The sequence below is a fragment of the Chelonoidis abingdonii genome, chromosome 3 (assembly GCF_003597395.2).
Source record: "Chelonoidis abingdonii isolate Lonesome George chromosome 3, CheloAbing_2.0, whole genome shotgun sequence".
In the NCBI taxonomy this organism is placed as follows: domain Eukaryota; kingdom Metazoa; phylum Chordata; order Testudines; family Testudinidae; genus Chelonoidis; species Chelonoidis abingdonii.
Genome location: NC_133771.1, coordinates 110,208,940 through 110,216,977, shown reverse-complemented (window position 1 = coordinate 110,216,977; position 8,038 = coordinate 110,208,940). Strand labels below are relative to the sequence as shown.

Here is an 8,038-nt window from a genome sequence, read left to right as displayed (position 1 = left end):
CCCCCCCCCCCCCACCCCAAGATTTGAAAGTATCTTGTTCCCTTTGGGTCAGGTGTCAACCAGGTTACCTGAGCTTCTTAACCCTTTACAGGTAAAAGGATTTTGGTGCCTCTGGCCAGGAGGGATTTTATAGTATTGTATACAGGAAGGTTGTTACCCTTGCCTTTATAGTTACTACGTTCCATACCCCTAATCATTTGTTGCCCTTTTCTGAACCTTTTCCAATTCCAATGTATCTTTTTTGAGATAGGCCGACCACATCTGCATGCAGTATTCAAGATGTGGGGGTACCATGGATTTATATAGAGGCATTGTGATATTTTCTGCCGTCTTATCTATCCCTTTCTTATGATTCTCAACCTTCTGTTTGCTTTTTTGACTGCCACTGCACATTGAGTGGATGTTTTCAGAGAACTATCCATAATGAGGCCAACATCTTTCTTGAGTGGTAACAGCTAACTTAGACTCCATAATTTAATATGTATAGTTGGGATTATGTTTTCCAAAGTGCATTACTTTGCATTTATCAATGTTGCATTTCATCTGCCATTTTGTTGCCCATTCACCCAGTTTTGAGAGATCTTTTTGTCCCTCTTCCCAATCTGCCTGGGACTTAACTGTCTTGAGTAGTTTTGTATCATTTTCAAATTTTGCCACCTCATGGTTTACCCCTTTTTCCAGATCATTTATGAATATATTGAATAGGACTGGTCTTAGAACAGACTCTACTATTTACCTCTCTCCGTTCTGAAAACTGATCATTTATTCCTACCCTTTGTTTCCAATCTTTTAACCAGTTACCAGTTCATGAGAGGACCTTCCCTCTTATCCCATGACAGCTTACTTTGCTTAAGAGCCTTTGGTGAGGGACTTTGTCAAAGGCTTTCTGAAAATCTGAAATACTAGATCCATTGGATCCCCTTTGTCCCCTTGCTTGTTGACCCCCTCGAACTCTATTAGACTGGTGAGGCATGATTTCCCTTTACAAAAACCATGCTGACTCTTCCCCAACAAATTATGTTCATTTATGTATCTGACAATTTTATTCTTTACTATAGTTTCAACCAGTTTTGCCTGGTATTGAAGTCAGGCTTACTGGCCTGTAATTGCTGAGATCACCTCTGGAGCTCTTTTAAAAAATTGGTGTCACGTTAGCTATCATCAGTCATTTGGTATAGAAGCCGATTTAAATGATAGGTTACAGATTACAGTTAGTAGTTCTGCAATTTCACATTTGAGTTCCTTCAGAACTCTTGGGTGAAAACCATCTGGTCCTTGTGACTTATTACTGTTTAGGTTATCAGTTTGTTCCAAAACCTCTAATAATAACTCAATCTGGGACAGTTCCTCAGATTTGTCACCTAAAAAGAATGGCTCAGGTTTGGGAATCTCCCTCACATCCTCAGCCATGAAGACCTATGCAAAGAATTCATTTAGTTTCTCTGCAATGACCTTACCATTCTTGAGTGCTCCTGTAGCATCTTGATCATCCAGTGGCCCCACTGGTTGTTTAGCAGGCTTCCTGCTTCTTATGTACTTAATATTCTTTGCTATTACTTTGAGTCTTTGGCTATTCTTCAAATCCTTTTCGGCCTTCCTAATTATATTTTTACACTTCATTTGCCAGAGTTTATAGTCCTTTCTATTTTCCTCACTTGAATTTAACTTCCACTTTTTAAAGGGTGCCTTTTTGCCTCTCACTACTACTTTTACTTTGTTTAGCCATGGTGGCACTTTTTTGGTTCTCTGTTTTTTAATTTGGGATATACATTTAAGTTGAGCCTGTATTGTGGTGTCTTTAAAAAGTTTCCATGCAGCTTGCAGAGATTTCACTTTTGGCATTGTACCTTTTAATTTCTGCTTAACTAACTTCCTAATTTTTGTCTAGTCCCCCTTTCTGAAATTAAATGCTAAGTGTTGGGCTGCTGCAGCGTTTTCCCCACCACAGGGATGTTAAATTTAGTTATATTATGGTCACTATTACCAAGCGGTCCAACTATATTCACCTCTTGGACCAGATCCTGTGCTCCACTTAGGACTAAATCAAGAATTGCCTCTTCTCTTGTGGATTCCAGGACTAGCTGCTCCAAGAAACGGTCATCCTATCCTGAGATGCATGTACCCAGTCAATATGGGGATAGTTGAAATCTCCCATTATTGTTTTTTTTTTTATTTTAATAGCCTCTCTAATCTCCCTGAAGATTTCAGTCACTATCACCATCTGGGTCAGGTGGTCGATAATATATCCCTACTGCTATATTCTTATTATTAGAGCATGGAATTACTATCCATAGAGATTCTATGGTACAGTGTGGTTCATTTAAGATTTTTACTTCATTTGATTCTAGGCTTTCTTTCACATATAGTGCCAATCCCCCACCAGCATGACCTGTTCTGTCCTTCTGATATATTTTGTACCCTGGTATTACTATGTCCCACTGATTATCCTCATTCCACCAAATATCTGTGGTGCCAATTATATAAATATCCTCATTTAACATGAGGCACTCTAGGTCAGTCATCTTATTATTTAGACTCCTACCATTGGTATATAAGCACTTTAAAAACTTGTCACTTTAGCTGTCTGCTATTACATGATGTAATTGAATGGACCTTTTTTTCATTTGACTGTTTCTAATCAGATCTTACCGGTATTTTATCGTCTTCCATCCTTTTCTCCTTAACAGGACATAGAGAATCTCTGTTAATAGATCCTCTGCTAAGGGATGTCTCTGTCCGAACAATGTGCTCCTCCATACCTGTCGGCTTTCTCCCAGCCCTTAGTTTAAAAACCGCTCAACAACCTTTTTAATTTTAAGTGCCAGCAATCTGGTTCCATGTTGGTTTAGGTGGAGCCCATTCTTCCTGTATAGGCTCCCCCTTTCCCAAAAGTTTCCCCAGTTCATAATAAATCTCAACCCCTCCTCCCCACACCATTGTCTTATCTACGATTGAGGCCCTGCAGTTCTGCCTGTCTAACTGCACTGCATTGTTTTCACCTATCTGTATCCTGTTATAATGCAACAGCAAACATTTACATTGTGTATGTGCCTATATCTAAATACCCCATAAAAGAAATCTTGTGGAATGCTAATGAAGGACTTTAACAGCAAAGGTACCTCCCTGGAACTTGGGTATAAACTCTTCCTCCCCTGGATAGCAGTGATCAGGTGCAGAGTAGAGACAAAAGGGTTGCTTGCCACTGTGGAAGGTGACTATATTTTTCTCAGAGCAGCTGAAATGACATGTATTGTATCTTTCTGAATAAAGGCAAATACTTTCCATGACAAATATAAATATTCAGTTTGTTCAAATGCTATCAGATGAACATTAATTTCACATTCACAAAGCACTTTGAGTCTACCATCAACCCTATAGTAGTTTAGCTTTGTTGTATGAGGGATCAGTTAGAACAATTTATTTACTGTATTAAAACCAGAGCACAAATAGTGTATAATTTACTCTGGCACACTGTAGAAAAGCACAACAATCAGTGCTGCTTATTTTGGGAATCCATTTTTTAGCATACAGTTTCTTTGCTAAGCGTATATTATCATCACTGCAGATGTATGGATAAAGTTACCTTAAAATAGCATTAGGGAACTTTAGAGAAAAGAAAATTAAAGTTTAAAAAAATTCCTTGTTACCAGGTTAATGTAATAATTTTATTCATAATTTGAAAGTTTGATCTGATGAGTAGTAGAATTATTAACATATCTCTGTGTCTCCTTTCTTGGTGATTTAGCAGTGCCTATAAACAAAGATAATTGAGAAGGTAATAGGCTGCGGTGAAGTTTAAATTGGTATCTGTTTGTGGAAATCTTCCTTTAAGGTGAATAAATTTTGTTTTGTATAAATAGTAATTTCGCTCAGAATCAAAAACAATGTCTGTATAGTTTGGATTTGATACTGAGAGACATATGGTAGAGAACACTGTATTGTACATTCAGTGAAACCTGGTATACTTTGGATTAACCACACTGATCCACCTGAGATTTGGAGTAATTTAGTGTCATAGTAATGTCTCAAATCAAGCTAGGAAAAAATGCATTATTGTTCCTCTCTGGGGCATTGTACCAAGATCAAAAATTACAACTCTGGTTCTTTGTGTTTAAAACAGATTTAATCACTGTAGTATCAAATACAAAAACAGTGTTTTAATGGTAACATTTGTTTTCCCTTCTTGTTAAAGAAGTGAAATACAAAGTTAATGAAATCTGATTTACTATTAATTATTGTTTGCATGTAGCTCTTATTACAAACTAGCGAATACACTTTGAATTCCATAGTCCTTTTATTTTAGTATAGGTTGGGAAATGGATGGTAAAAAGGTGACTCCACAGACTTCCACGTCATCTTCCATAAAATGAGAATGTGATACCACCATATTTTTATATATTATCTGATATAAAAATTTTCACATGGAGCCATAGATAAAGGTTGGAAGAGGTGCTGAGGTTGCCCAGAGGGAGTAGTCTTTTGGACAGGTAAGTGAAATGCAATTCACTTCTTCATTATCATAATCCTGGTTACGTGTGGGCTAGTAAATGTTGTATTTGGGCTGGTAAATGATCACGACAATGTGGCAAAGCAGCCATTATGCATAATGAAACTTACCTAAAAAACATACAAAGTCGCCTGCTTCGTCACTGGTTCTTAAACTGGATGACTTGTCTTTCTGTCTCACTCACTTTCCTCTTTCGTTTTAGCATGAAAAAAGCAGCCACAATAAACCTCTCAGAACCACAGCTAAAACATCATGAGATTTACAGACTAGTTTTTTAAATGTTGCTTGGGACTTTAAAAGTAATAACTTTATGTACACTAGCTTAGGTAGAAATTTCCTTTAAACTATCTTCATTTTCACACTTAGCAGAAAAAATCTGTAGGATTTAATAAAAATGTATATCCTTGGTATGGAATTTTATAAAATGGTTTAAAAGAATTATAGAAAATAAATACTTCTTTCTTACATTCTGTATCTATCCAGAGTAATTTCTATATATCTAACCCTACTGGCTTCATCCCTGCTGAATACTATAGGAATTTTTATAGTATTAAATAATTATTTCAATGTATGTCCTAACAGCAGCATTAGCACATTGTGGATTAGAATTGCCAGATAAATGCATAGGTCAAATAGAGCTTCAGGAGCTTTTCCCTACTAGAAATAGAAAGTGAATAAATAATGCAAAAAAAAAAAGGGTCTTTAGTAGCAAGGGCATTCCTTTTTAGGGATGAGGACAAATCCTACTCTTGAAGAAACTGAACTGGAAAAAATATCATCATATGTATTTATGAGTTTGGTATTTTGAATGAATAAATGTATAAACAATTGGATCGGATAATTGATTTTTAGACGAGATTTTTTTATTTAAATTATTTCTTTTAAAAAATAAACTTGTTTAAAAACAACTTTTGAATTAAAATCAGATTAACACCTTAACTTATTGTAATCTGTTAAAACATTAAAATAAAAAATAAATGCTGAATCCATGAGGCTCTATCAAGAATCGGAGGAAAACATCTAACTTTTGAGATCAGTCTTTATAAATATTGTATAATAGGTCATGTATTAAGAGCTTTTTGTGTGTTTAAATTCTAATTACAATCTTAATGCATCTTGACACAAATCATGAGCAAGAAGTTAATCTAGTAAATAAGCATATTGTTAATCCATTTTCTAACATTAAAAATGTTCAATAAGAATCTGAATATTACGCTTTAAATAATTGCTTAAATAAATTTGTATAGAGTTATAATGTACCACTGTTGGTACCAAATCTAGTGTAAAGGCTCTATTTAGTTATAAGTCAATGTATTTGTAATGGCTATATCGAACATGTGAAATGCACCTTTCTTTAGAAAACAACTATAGTACAAATGGAAAAAGTTGATTAAACTAAATCAATAGTTTAAACTGAAGCTTTCCAGTTGGTGATTTAAATTGTCTTGATTTAAATCAATCCACCCCACAATCGACTCAAAGTCCTTCCATCATATTATTGAACTATCCTTGCAACTCTGACATGAATAGTCCTATTGAAGTCAATAGAATAACTTGTGCGAGCAAACCTATTGAAAATGGCCATTCATCAGATTAGTAGCTCCACTAATATAATGCACTTTTGTAAAACAAAGTTATTGCAAAATATAAATTTTTTAAACAATATTCTTTAGTTAGCAAAACGCTGTTAAATTAAAAGTGTGCCCTGCTTAAAACTGAAAGTCTAGTGCCAACATTTAAGGTTGGAGCAATGTTGTGTGTTTCAGCATTTACCGTCTAATTGTATTACTGGCACAAGGAATTTCTGAGATGTTGATACTGGAACTGCTTCTGGAGAATACGGGTCTATGTACATATTACTTTTAGTATTGAGCATTAATATACACACATCACTAATAAAAGTTTAAAGCTCCAATTTGAGCCTACCTGGGACAAGCCATCAGGATTCTTTAAAGGCCAAGTTGTAAGGATAAAGGCCTTTTCCTGTAGCCATACTGTAAGGCCTAAGGCATTTGTCTGCAGCCATATTAGGAGAGCAGCAGCCATTAGCTAGGAAGCAGGAAGTCACATCCTCACATTCCAACTAAATTACATTAAAACAATGTAATATCAGGCTGTTACGAAGATCCTGTCCTAACAGCACCCACTATTACCAAATAAAGAAACAGATCTTAAGATGGTTAAAGAAAACTTAGTTTGATACCATTCTGTCTGGCAAGAAATCACTTATCAATAATTGTGGTTGTGAAATCCTCATTTCTTTATTGTTTTGTCATTCTGGCCCCACTTCTCCATTGTTTGTCTGTATAATCTCTGTCTGGTTCTTTGATGGTTTCTGTCAGGTGCATAATTAATTTTGCAAGCTGTAAATTAATTAGGGTGGTGGGGGATGATTGGTTGAAGAGGAAAGACCTGGTGGAAGAGGAACTCACCTTTAAGGCACAGGGCACATCTACACTGCAGAGGGGATTGATGCTCTGAGATCGATCCACTGGCGATCGATTTAGTGGGTCTAGTGAAGACCCGCCAAATCAACAGCAGATTGTTCTCCAGTCGATCCCTGTACTCTTCTCCTACGAGAATAAGGTAAGTAGATGGGAGACTTTCTCTCATCGACTCCCTGCGGTCGAGACTTTGCAGAACTCAACCCTAAGCATCGACTCCAGCTACATTATTCATGTAGCTGGAGTTGCGTAGTGTAGGTTGGCTTACCGCAGTAGTGTAGACATAGCAAGAGCCTAAGATCAAAGATGCTTAGAATCCGTTGCACGACCATGATATGCTGCAACTAGAAGCCAGACAAGACTGGCCTTGCCTGGCCAACAGGAAAAGTCTTCCTGCCTGACCAAGATTATTGAGCATAGCACTGTATGTTTTACATACCGTCCTCTGCTTGGTAATTGTCAATAAACAGAGGATAAGGATGTACTGTGTAAGGCTCTTTCACTGGTAAAAGGCCCTGCAAACCTCCAAAGAGTACACCTTGAGCCCTAGGAATTGGGTAAAAGTGAGTGCCCCTAGAGTGGGTGAGTAACAGAGAATTTTGTGCGGGTAACAAGGTCTTGCCCTCACACTCATCCAATTCTATTAATTTCAATAAGGTTGCTCAAGTGTCGGGGCAACATTTGTTGTTAAGTCTATATGAAGACAAAATGTTACCACTCAGAGAAAACATGTGTTTAAAAAAAAACAAACAAACTCTGTTTTACTTTGAGAAACCAAAAAATATGCACACAACCCTTCTGCTTCTGTGCCAGGAAGTTTGAGTAATAAAATTCTTCCCAGACCTTTGCATATTTCTGCTGGCATCAAGGATGACACTGTTGCATAGACAAGTAACTAAAAGGCACATGCATTGGCTCCCAAGGTGCTAGAAATGCAGCAAAATCTAATGCCTGCCAAACAGAGAGGGACAACAGGAGTAAGGGGGGAAAAATATTTTCAGGATTGGAAGGAACTGTAAACAGTGGAGTGAGAGATTAACACAAAAATAGCTGCCTGTGTTCTGCTACTTTTAAGAAATGATTTATT

At 36.6% G+C, this 8,038-nt stretch overlaps 1 long non-coding RNA gene across 1 annotated transcript in view; it reads left to right on the top strand.

Annotated features, from left to right (window-relative positions):
* LOC116818696 (uncharacterized) overlaps positions 1-5,660 on the top strand; it is an 11,384-nt gene extending 5,724 nt beyond the window's left edge. The window contains exon 3 of the long non-coding RNA XR_012655550.1: positions 4,710-5,660. This is a non-coding gene — a long non-coding RNA (uncharacterized LOC116818696). The remainder of the gene's footprint in view (positions 1-4,709) is intronic.
* The last annotated feature ends 2,378 nt before the right edge of the window (positions 5,661-8,038 follow it).